This window comes from Coturnix japonica, chromosome 11, assembly GCF_054131305.1.
Source record: "Coturnix japonica strain WE chromosome 11, WE-NBRP24, whole genome shotgun sequence".
Classification (NCBI taxonomy): domain Eukaryota; kingdom Metazoa; phylum Chordata; class Aves; order Galliformes; family Phasianidae; genus Coturnix; species Coturnix japonica.
In genome coordinates this window covers 15,135,643-15,148,315 of record NC_140673.1, presented here as the reverse complement: position 1 = coordinate 15,148,315, position 12,673 = coordinate 15,135,643, and positions in this window count along the sequence as shown.

Here is a 12,673-nt window from a genome sequence, read left to right as displayed (position 1 = left end):
GAGTCTGAGAATTTCACTTCTCTTGCCTAATAGTTTTCTTTGTGGGAAACTGTTTCCCTTTTATTAAGAGAAGGGAAAAAAAACTGAAGTGCAAATATTACATGTTTAATGCTGGTTTTAGATCTTTGAAAACATTATTTGGTGCCCAGCAAAGTTATTGGGATCTGATTGGGAAGTATTACTTGCTGGTAGGCAGTTATGATGTGTATGGTGCTTAACACAGGCATTTGTCTAAAGCACTTGTTGGCATGCTATTAAAAAGCCAGGTGAATGTATTATTTAATATTCCTTTTTAAAATGCTATTCTATATCATATAATTGATGTTTCTGCTATTTATAAAGCTTACATATAAATCTTCCTTAATGAAATAAGCTTTCATTCTCTTTCCCATTAATTCTTGCATATCTTTGTTGCAGTACAGGTGCCATTGTCAAAATGCTTTGCAAAGCAGCTAATATAATTAGTATTTGAAAAGCGTGTAATGATGAAAGCTAACTGTAATGGAGATCTGTGGGAATGCCAGTCACTACATTCTCAGTAATGACAACATGCTACTTAATTTGCTAGTTTTCTGCTGCTTTAACAAGCTGAATTATCTTGGTACAGTCTGACAAGAACCAAAGTTTGTAGGAAAAAGAGAAAACTAACAAGAACCTCCCCTTATGATGGTTACTTAAGGTGCAATTTTGCACTTGCTTGACAATAAATTATCCCTGCTGCTGCTTTTTATAGTACTTTCTTGCAATCAGATGGCAATAATTTCTATAGGTGATCTACCATATACATATGGATTTGTACACACATGTAAGTATTGAATCCAGATCTAATATTAAACATGTCTAGGGCACAGTTGTTATAGCAAATATGCTCTTCTATCTTAATGTGCCTCAAAACAGCAATGAAGTGGAAAAGGAAAGCATAAAGGAAGTTTAAAACTTGTCAAGAAGTTAGTTATAAATAACATGCCTTGGAATAATCTTGTTGGGTGGCAGACAATGCTCAGTTACCTTGGCTGGAAGGTTCCCTGAAAATTTAGGAGTAGGAGGGAAACTAATCAAACCATCAAGGTGTGCAACCGGCAATAGCTGGTTGTAAGACAAGACGTTTGTATTCCTGAATCAGTTCCTTATTCTGACTGGTGAGGGACACCGCCTGGTTTTATTCAAAGCAGTCTGTCTTTTTGTAGGAAACTCATGAAGGAATGTCGGGCTATTCAAGGTTTGATTCGGTGTGGTGCTGAGTTTCTGAGTAACTGTTTGTGCAAATGTGCTCGACTCCCACCCAAAGCCTGTGGGAGTTAAAACTAAAGCTTTCAAGTTAAGCTCACAAATAAAGATTAATAGTCAATAAGTGGTACTTAAGATATTTTGATGAAAAGCTCTGCATGTTTTATGTTGCCCTGCACTTAGTTCTTAATATATCAAAGATGTTTGTGTTGGAAATGCATAGCTGTCAGTGGGAAGCTGGAGCAGCGGGCAGATGGGAAAATGGAAAAAGCACAGGAGCTGAGTCTTCAGTCAGCAGTGAAACGGCAAATTGTACATGACAAGCTGTCTTTTAAGGCTTCAGGCTTAATCTGTTAAGATCTGTCATTTACTTTCCTTAGAGTATTTCTCTAGTACATTGCAAGCTCAGGAAAACAGAACTGGAGCAGAGGACAAGTCAGGGTTCAAGGATTTTCTTTCCCTGGAAGATGTGTTCTCTTTTGTAGCAAAGTAACAATGTCATGCTGCAGAAGTCTAGTATGCTTAATAAGGCTTTGAACTCCAAGCTGCTGTATCTCCTTTGAATTGTTTAACATTCTCTATTTAGGGAAAATCTGCATACGAGCTGATTTTAGCCCTGCTGTTTCTCAGTGATGGCTTATTCTTAAATGAGTTTTAAATTTAATGGTAATTGCCATTGAAAAAAGGAATTCCCTACAACATTTAGGTGATGCTGAAAGTAATCTCTGTTGTGTTTACCTAAATGTTGCATTGGTGTCTGTGCTGAGGGCAGGGAGATGCTAATTGCTGTGGTTCCTGCCTCCTCCATATGCCCAGCTGGTTATTATGGCCTGATGTGTTGGGGAACTGCTCGCACTGTAGGAGGGAGAGTGCTGGGAAGGGCACAATAGGGCTGATTCTTTTGGTGGCAGTACTAGTTCATGTGATTTATGATTGCTAGGAGATAAAATTATGGGCGTATCCAAGTGTAAGAACATTGAGTAAAAAGTGGGAAGACTGGAAAGTAAACTTAATAATTCTCTAGAAATTGTCTTTGGTACACGTTGAAACTGACAAAGTGTGGGGGGAAATACTGCTTGAATTCAGAAGCTTTGGTTGTAGAACTGAGTCCCTCCCTGAATGAGCACTCGCAGTTCACATCCTTAGCATTCATTTAGCTGAGAGCTGTATTTTTGCCCTCTTAGATTTAAGCCAGTGGCTTCTTGATTAGCTACTTAAGTTCGTAGGTCAACAGGGAGGGGAGTAACATTTATCTTCTTATTTTTCAGATGAAATAATATGCTAAAAAATCAGAAAACTTTCTTGTGAGCTGTACATACTGATGTTGTATCAGACTGCCAGTCCAGCATGGGCCATGCATCCTGTGCAGCTGGTGACCTGATGCATTTGGAAATGCCAAGTAATGCCTTTGTCTTTCCATCCCAAAATGCTGCGTGTGCTGAGAATGTGACGAGCTGAGAGACAATATGTTGAGGAGCACTAATAAAAGGATCACAGTCAAGTGCTTGCACAAACGTATAAGGTATGTGTATGATTATTTATTAAATACTTAAGATTAAACTACTAAGAGCTCAGAAGTAATCTGTTGGACCCATTAAGTTGAAACAAATGCTTACAGATACTCACCATGTGCTCTTACTTGTTGATATTTTTCTACTTGTTTTATTTTTAAATCTCCTACTTAAGTGGCAGATGTTACTTAAATGCTGCATAAGGCATCTTACTGTAAAATTTCTTTCCTGCTTTACGCAGCTTAAGGCATACTTTGCTCTGTCTCCCTCTACTGGCTTTATCACATGACTGAATGGACATGAGCATGGACAACGGTCTCTTTTCAAGAGTGTTTACAATATTTTAATACATTCAATACAAATAATAATCTTTGCCCTCTGAAGTTAGAATGTAAGCATACCTCATGTTTCCAGTTGCTGCAGTGTGGAGCGAAGCCATGAAAGTTCAGAGTGGAACACTTATGAGGCACAGCAGCACCACTTCATCTTCATGCAGGCAGTTAGCCAGTGTATGCAAAGCAAACATACAGAGGAAAAAATACCTTCATATATTTGCGTGGCAAAATATGCCCTTTCTATGACTGGCTGTTTGAGAAGTTCTGATGCTTATTAGTGCAAACTTAAAAGTAAACAGGGGCATGGAAGATACTGAGCTCTGTTGGAACAGTTGTATCATATATGCAAGTTTCAAAAAAAAAAAAAAAAAAAAAGGTGAGGAGTGCTTTTTCCATTAGTGAACAGCTGTCTTTAGTTCAGGAGGAACTAACAGCAGTTAATTTTTTTCTCACTTTCATGGCTGTGTCAGAACTTTTACTTGTAAGCATGTTCCTGCTCACCTTTTTCTTTTTGCTGGTATCTGCATGGAGCAGAAGTCAGTGTGCAACTTGGCCATTAGTTTGGAGCGCCACCTTCCTAGTCCTTGAGTCACTTTCTTTAACTTATTCCTGAAAATCTGCTGTTTTCTTCATACGCTTTGAGTGGCTCTCTTCATAAATACTTCATTTAATTTGGAGAAGTGGGGAAATAAAACACTTGTTATTTTGAAGCTATAGCTAAGATCTGAGTAACTTCCAAATGAATCAATTGTTCACTGTAGCTTTTATTACTTACTATGAATGTACAGCATAACAAACTCTACGTGATTTTCAAACAATTGAATAAGTAGTTCCATTACAGAGAGTAGATAACAATAAATAAAATATGTAAGCTGCTAATGTCTGGTGCTAACTTTTTCATCTGGAAAAATATTGCATCTAATGGGTTATGGTAGGTAAGAAACAGAAGGCGGGTTGGCATGTATTCTCTTGCTGCTTTGCTTATTTACAGGGAGTCACAATTATTTACCCCTGTTTCATTTCTGTGTTTAGGAAAATTGATTTAATCCACTGATTTCAGGAAAGATGTCTTCCTTGACCAACTCCTCTCTTTGTCTGGTTCTTTCCAATCTGTGCACCACTGTCCTATATTTAAATATCGTGGTGTGTGTATAATGTAGACTGTATAGCAGCATTGCTGGGTTCGTTGTTTTAACTGGGGGTTTCTGTACCATTACAGGTATGTATAATTACTCTTGTGCACGAGGAGGGCAGCTATTCTTATGTGCCAGCTGCAGTGAGATTTTTGGCCAGCTGTTCACAGAAACATTTCACTGTCATTGTGCTACCAGGTATCCCCAGACTAGTCACTAGAGGTCAACATCATCATCTTCTAATAGAGCACTAAGGCTCACGTAATTAAAGGGCAGTCTCTTTCTTGTAATGCTTGTAACAGATCGTGCTTCTAAATGTGTTTGATGTTCCCGATGAGATGTTGCTGATACTGCCATTGTTCAAGGTTAAAAGAAGAAAAGACAGAAGTCAGTAGTTTCATTGCAGGCTTTTAGATACCAGGAAGAAGGGATAAAAAACAGCTGAAGGTTTTTTTGCTCATTGAACCTGAGGTCACTTTTGGTGAGTACTTTGGAACAATGACAGAACCGATAGAGCAGAACAGTGAAAAACCCTTTATTCTGGGGCCATTAATAAGTCAGAGTTGTGTGATATTGTCACTCTAATATGCATAGCCAGGGATTCCCATCAGTGCAACGTGTGCTTTATTAGCAGCATAAGAATTCATGGAAATCCCAAGGGTTTTTCAGATACAGGAGGTGTTATCTTTACATTCTTTCTTTGGATTACTTCTTATGGTTTCTAACTTGGGTAGGCATACAAACTCCTTCTTAACTCTCTGGAAAGAAGCTGTTCCATAACCAGATGAAGTTAAGAAAAATGAGACAGTGAAGAGCCCAGCACTGCATCACTTAACAGGCAGTTGAAGGAAAAAAGCTGAGGCTACAGATCAGTGTCCCTGAAGATTTCCTCATTGCTGGAGTATTTAAAAGTGACCTCCCTCTTACAGATTTAACACTGTGTTCTCATCTTGAAGGCTTTCTCTTGGATAGAGCACTTGCAGGATCTTTGTCCCCAACATAGCCAGTTGCCTATTTTCTTGCAACTCAAGTGAAATTAGTTTATCCGAGGTTTGTTTTGTAAAGTTTGTTTGAAATTCACCAGAGCATTAAGTTACTCATCATGTTCTCATTCTTTATCTGATATCCCATGGGAATATGATGTAAATAGTCTTCATCCAAAGAAATCTGCAGAAACCGTGTGTGTTCTGAATGTGGTATCCTCGGGGCTAAATCATCCTCCCCACATTTAATGAATTTTGCAAGAGAGCATGAATCAGTGTTTCAAGTGTGCATCTATATAAAATCTATTTTTAGTTTTTAACTTTACCTGGTAGGGCTTAAGAGGAATGCTGAAAGTGAAGAAGAGGAGCTACCTCTTAGGAGCTACCTACCTAAAAATGCACAGAATAAGACTGCCTGGGTGTATCTAGGTGCAATTATCAGGGCCTTACCTAGGCAGGATTTTCACTGATGTTGCTGTTGCTTTTTTTTTTTTTTTTTTTTTTTTTTTTTTTTTTTTTTAAAGAGAGTTACAGTTTCCTGTGTTCCTGTTTTTTCATAAAATCCTGGTGTTCCTTTCAAATGTACAGAACTTAGGCCACTAGTCTACTTGTATTTCTTGTACTGGAGGAAAAAAAACAGACAAATCATCTACATTTTTTTCTGTCAGAGTTATCCTAACTGAGGTCAAGGGACTTGTCAGGAGAAGGAATGCAAGCTGCCCCCTGTTCTGACTGAGCTGCTCTCTCTAAGCTAAGACAGCTGCTTCAGGGCTGTAAGCTTGTCCTCTGGGCTGCGCCAGGCAGCTCTTCATCCTTGCTCTGGTCTAGTTCAGGATCTCTGCTCAATGGTGCCTTGCATGGGGGACTTGCACTGCAGTGAGGAGACTGAAGTTCACATCACAGAAATGCTGTGGATGTAATGGCAAAATACAGGTCTGAGGGCCAAAAGTTTAGTTCCCATTTCCAATGCATCATCCTCGGTAGACTGACATCTCTGCTTTTACTTAAATGTGAGTCTAGGCAAGAGATGTTTTCTGGCATACGGTGCTGTTACATGGTTAAGCTGAAATTCTTTTAATAGTTTGAGCTGGCACAAACTGATGGTACAGTGTTCTCTGCTCCCTCCTGTGTCTGCAGATATTTCTTCAGCTTTGCAGACTACATGTGTTTATACACGTGTATAATCTAAGTAAGCCAAGTGCAGAAGTCAAAGCACTGTCATCCTCTCTACCTGTACTGCAAATTGTAGTATTGCCCATAGCACAACTCTGGCATGATCAGCACCCTTTCCAACAATGTGTAAGCATGGCTCTGGATGGCACCACCCAGCTGACAGTTTGGTTTTAGCCCTGTTATTGGCGATAGGGGAGTGAGTGGTATGGAAATGGACTGTTCTCAGCAGTACATTGATATGGAAAGTAACTATCATGTCATTGTTTGCTACTTAAACCTTGATAAGCTGACTGTATCTAGTTGAATATCCTTGAACTCATTAGTGGGTTTTCATATTCCTGTCTCCCTGTGCTGGACCAAAAAGTAAACAACTAGAAGAAACAGAAACATGTTTGTATATGGTGGAAAGACCATCAGAAGTGGGAAGTATGCAGACACTGCGGTAGCCATGGTGTCACCTGGATCTGATACCTGATACCTTATTTAGAAGTTGCAGTCTTTATAGTCACTTTCAGGACCTGAGCTGTACTTGATAAAGCCAAGAAGCAAATATATCCGCTCTGTAAATTACTATATTTCAGACCTTTCAGATTGACCTTGTTTAAATGTCAATTTTCCTCCTTCATTATGTTGTAGAAGAGGATATGTGAATGAAGAGAGAAGGCTCTACTGGGATATTTGCATTCATTATATCCAGAGACCATTCTTTGTGGTACTTCATTTTGAAAGCACCCTGCTTGTCTTGTGTCTTAGAGCAGGCTTTAGTTGACATGATTCAAGGCAGCAGAATGGATTTCTTGATTAGCCTGAATGGAGATGTTTCCTATTGCTTTTGAATTCCCAGATGCCCTGTTCTTTCAGAACTGCAGAGTTTACCAGTTTAGATGGAATATTTGCCTCTGTCCCAATACCTAATGGCCATCAAGGCATTCCTTTATTATTATTAGATGGAAGCACGAGCAAAGAGCTCTTAACACCTTCATCGGCTCTGAGATCAATGAATTTGATTTCACAAGATAAAATCATGGACAGATTACATCTTATGCTGAGATAATTTGTACTGTTTTGTTTCAGAGTTTGCTTTTGACATATAGGCTTCCTGTTAGCTTGGTATGCTTTCTTCATTCTTCTTTTCACAAACTAAAATAGCCTAGTAGTGCAGAGACCGTTGGCATTACCTTTGTTCCCTTGTTCTGCTTGTGTTTTACACAATCTCCGGGAAACAATCCTATTCCTGGAAATTCATCACATTCCACACAGTTGTGTGGCCTCACTGATGGTGTTCTTCAACTGTTTAAAATAATTCAGTGGGGCTTCCATTTGTGTTTGGGATTCCTGGAAGGTTTGTCACATAGTGTGCTCTAAAAATGCCACACGGCAGATGAAGTCAGGCATAGAAAAATGCATGGTTTGAACACTAAAATTGTCACTACCCAATCTAAAGGGGAAGCTGTCTACTGCGTAGCCTGCTGGCTATTAAAGGTCTCCAGTGGAAACACATCTTTAGCCTTTTGCTGATCAAAAAGTCATCTTACCACATCCACTCAACCAACAGCTTGGATTTCCATCTCCTTAGGTTTGTGGTATAAGGCATGATTCTTGCTCTCATCTTGATCTCCAGAGGTCCCTTCCAGCCCCACTCTGATACCTGCAGATCTCCAGAGACTGTTACAAGTTTCCTAACAGTGCTCACTTTCCAGGCATCCAGCTTCTGCAGACTCTGCCCACTGGGGCTTTTGTAGGAAAGAAGTGCTGCGTCAATGAAGTGTGCTGCTGTCCTTCGAGTTGTTTCCCTGCTGAATTAGTGTGAAGTAGCCAGAGCTGAAATTGTGAAGTTAAACTTATATTTTTGGTATTTTTCTTCGAAGAGTTGGAATCAAATTTATTTGTAATAAAGTGCAAGGCTAATACGTGTGAATGAAAGAATATTTCAACCATGGGCAAGTCCGAACATAAATAATGACAGTGGGCTCAGATACATTCCACATAAGCAACTGCCATGTTTCATGTGAAGCACAGCACAGGATGTATGCTGACTTCCCCTGTTGGAAGTAGTGTTGGCCTGGACCTGTGTTGTATATGTAAGCGTAAAATGTGTCCATTCATCTGGGAGAGCTTAGTCTAATGATGCTAAAGGGAATGTTTTGTGCCATTGCACTACTGATGTAAAGAATGATTGAGATAGGATGATGTGAAGGCTTTCCTTCTGCTGTACTTCCTTTGGCAGCAGGATGGCCTGCAAGCTGTAGTTTCACACTGGGTGTAGAAACTGGACTAGATGATCATTTTAGTGTCTGATATCTCAGTGATGCTTAGCACTACAAATTCAAAAACATGATTACTTTTATCTGATGAGACACTTCTGCATTAAGAGTCCCGTGGCTCTTAGAGCTTCTGAGATCCCAGAGGAGCCACCAAACAACACTTCACTTCTTGTTCCTTATCAACTATGATTGTATCAGATAATTAGCTTTGCAGGTAAATTGGGTAGCTCATTCCCTGTCCAGCAAGCCTCCTCTCTCCTGCCAAGGCACCACGTCTCAGAGTCATTCAGTGGTGTGATATTTCTCAGTGTTCATCTGTTCCAGCAATTAATACAAAACATGTTTGTTTTTGTTTTTTGTTTTTAAGTTTAAGTTTAGGCAACTTTTTGTGTTTTAGTACTAACTAATTTTGAGGACCTATTCTAATCCTGGCCCTTTCCTGGCTAATAAGCATACCATGTGTCTGACTGCGTAGGTTCCCATGCAGAATAGGAAATTAAAAATTCCAGATAATTAACAAATTATTGATGTTTATTTTGAGATAACTTTTAAAACATGATAGAAGTTAGGGGCCTGTTTCACAAACATTTACTTGATGTGTAAAAGGATATTTTCACAGAGAGAGCTGTTTGCTTTTCATTTGATTTATTGACACAGTTTTGCTAGCAGTAAATGATCTGCAAGTAACTGTTGAAAGAGTGGACAAAAGAAGAGTAATTTCCCATTGGGATTTCATGGTGGAAGGGTGGGGGAGAATTCCAAGCTGAGGTCTATTGGCAAGAAAAAACTGAGATCCTCTGAAACATCCAAGCACAAAGCATGATGCAAAGTGGACCACAGTTGAGTCTCTTATCTCTTGCTGTGATGTAACCCAGGGGAGAAGGCCATGTAAGCAGTGACTCAGTCTTGTACAGCTTCATAACCAGGTTACCAGTCAGGGTACCTCACTGCCCTGACAGACACTCCCCTCTGAGTAGAGCTGCTTGGTATGGATTCTGTGCATTAGTGAGCATCATGGCCCTGCCTGTGTGAGGGACAGAGGAGTGCTGAGAAAATAGTCTAAGTAAAAAATAAAACCCATCACTTGGATTAAGCAATCCGAGTGCTGAAACAAGGGTAAGAGGTAATTCCCATACAGGAAAAAAGGCCTCTGTGTGAAAGACCAAGTGTGACTGTTCAGCAGAGACCTCAGAGGGGGCAGAGCTGGGAAAGCTTAGGAGTCAGGAGTGTGAGGGCTGAAAGGGTGGAGCTGCCTCTTATCTTGGAATCCCCCCATAGGTGTCCATGCTGTTGCTTGTTTATTCAGTCGCACCAGTGAAGATGCACTGGTAGTAATAAAAACAAGTGTTACTTGGAAAGCGATGGTTATCAAATATAAAATACTTGTTGTGAGCTTTGGTTGCTGAGCTCCGTCACTCTTGCCTTGTATGAGCCACCCCCATGGAGTGTGTGGCATCTAAAGATGTCGTGTCCTGTGAAGTGCACAGCTGGGAGCTGCAGTCAGGTCTGGGTGTAGTGGTTGCAGGCACACTGCTGAAGGAAGCCCAGCCATCAGAAGTGATACAGAAGGAAAGCGTCACTCACATCCAGGAGCTCCAGTTCAGCCAGAGGTCAGGAAGTGGGAGTTAGCCCTTAGCCCTGTGCCTTTTGGCACAACTTGAGCTCTCTGTTTTCTCAACAATACAAGGTACGTGGGGAGTGCTGTCAATAGCTACACAGAGAACTAGTCAGGCCAAATTCTTCCCTGGTGTAATGGTATTGCTTTCATTGTAATCAGAAGTACTGAACGCGGCTCCTCTTTACTTGGGAGCAACAAAAGAGCTCAGGAGATGAAAAATGATTTCATTGTTTGCCTTCTGATTAAAGTGGTTTTTAATACATAAAAAATGTTGCAGGATTAGGAGATGACAGCTTAATCTTCACCTTGCTCTGAAGCTTTGCTTCTCCTGTCTTGATTCAACCCATCATCTCCATGCAGTTCATTTTAAAAGTATTCCCAGCACGCTGCTATTGTTTAAACATCTGCTGTATCCGAAGTTATGTTTCAGAAACAGCACTGTGGCAAGGGGTTAAAATGTAAATCTGCAGAAATGCAAAGTGGGGAAAAGATGAGCTGTGAGAGAAACTTGAAGCAGCTGAGAAGTGCTGGAGCTGTCAGAGCGCACAGCTCGGATCTGAGTTGAATCAAGTCACAGAAGTAGTTTCTCAGTACTTTGTCTGAAAGCAATTTAGCTTTTCTGTGTTAGCAGATTATGCTGTTTTCAACAGTTGCTGGGAGGAGATGACTGATGGCAAACATTTCCATTGTGGGTCTGTTTCCAAGAACAGTCCAAGCTCTTGCATTCAAGCTGTGGTTTTCTTGCTCCGCTCAGCTTCAGGAATGGGTCTGCCAGGCTCCGAGCCCTTTGCCCCCAGTTTCTGGGCTGCTCATGAGACCCAAGGCTCTTTAGCACAGGGTGAAACTTTAGAGTAGGATTTGAAGACTTGGGGCTGTACTCTGGTAGATGCCATGTTGGTGCTGAGCAGTGGCTTCAGGGCTGTGCAGCTCAACCCTAGGTCCCAGCAAAGAGTCGGCCCATGGGTGGGTGAGTGCCAGCTGCCCAGTGTCCCCTGCTGCTAACAAGGCAGTGCTGCAGCTGTCTTGCTGCAATGTAAATAAATACTGCAAGGCAGCATGCGGTAGCAAGTGATAACACCTCTGGAATTTGTAAATGATGAATATAGGACAGGCCAATTGATAGCAGATGCAAATGCACAAAGTTGGCAGCAGCAGCAGCAGGGTGTCTTAGGTGGCCTGTCCCACATTCCTCAGGAGTCAGTGGGAAACAGGAAGGTTACCTTAAATCAAAGCATGCAAAAACTTGCAGTCGTGCAACTGGTTGAATCCTGTTTCTGTTTGGGTAGAAACAGTGTTTTTAGTAAAGACCCCAAAAGGACTTCAGGCTTCAGCTGCCCAAGTGGCCTTAAGGAAAATAAGGTCACCATTTTTTAAATAAATTATAGTTGTTTTTTTTGTGTGTTTTTTTTTTTTGATGCAGTGGTTGGAGCTGCAGTTGTGTGTTTAATTTCAGGTGTGAGTTGTGGGTTTCCTCCCACTGGGAGCCCACAGAGCAGCACTGCCCTGTGCCTCCATCCTCCAGGTGTCATTACCTGGGCACGCTGCCTTTCCTGTGGGGTGTATGGGGCTGTTGGGGGGTTTGCCCATTGTTATTCCTCACAGAGCAGAGAAGCTCAGACCTCAGCACACGGCAGCTACTCTGAACAAAAATAACCCCAAAGTCCACAACAGGAAATGTTAACAATGGCAGGATTACTGCCTACCGTGTCACCGCCACATAAAGGAGCAACTGAGAGGGAGCTGAAGGAAAGGCAGCGGTGTGATTAAGGGAACGGGAGGGACTGACTGATGAGGAAAGATTAAATGAGCTCAGTGATGACGGCAGGGTGAGCAGAGAGAAGAAACCATCCAGGCCAGGGAGGGATTCTCTAAGCTGCTGCCAGGAGTTAGGAGTAATGGAAAGAAACCAATAAAATGAATGCTGCAGTCATGGCAACGGCTTCTTTAGCTCAGAAACGAAACCCAGATGGAAACCTTGCTCGTTTGTCCTGTTTTAATCTCCTGCCATATCTCCCTACGTGTAGGGGTAACCGTGACACCGTGTACTGCTGTAACGCTGCAGGAATCTTTCAGGCCGCTCGTGGCTCGGCGGGCTGCGGCCTCGAGGTCCCCGCAAACACAGCGCGACGGGGGAGCTCGGCCGAACCAGGTGGCTCCGTGCGATGCTTGGTCCGAGCCGAGCATCGCAGCTGTGCCACCCGTCGGATCCGCGCACCCGCAGCCGCCGGGTGATGGAGGGAGGCACGCGAAGCAGGAGCAGCCCCCGGCCCTGAGCTCCGCATCCCGGCCCAGGGAGCGCTGTGCGGGCGGCCGCGGGGCCTCCCGTCCTGTTTGTTTCCATTAACTCCCCCCCCCCCCGTGGGGTTTATGTATTTGTGTTTCTCCGTGTTTACATAGTTGTGCCGTCCCTCGGGGGACACGCGTGCTGT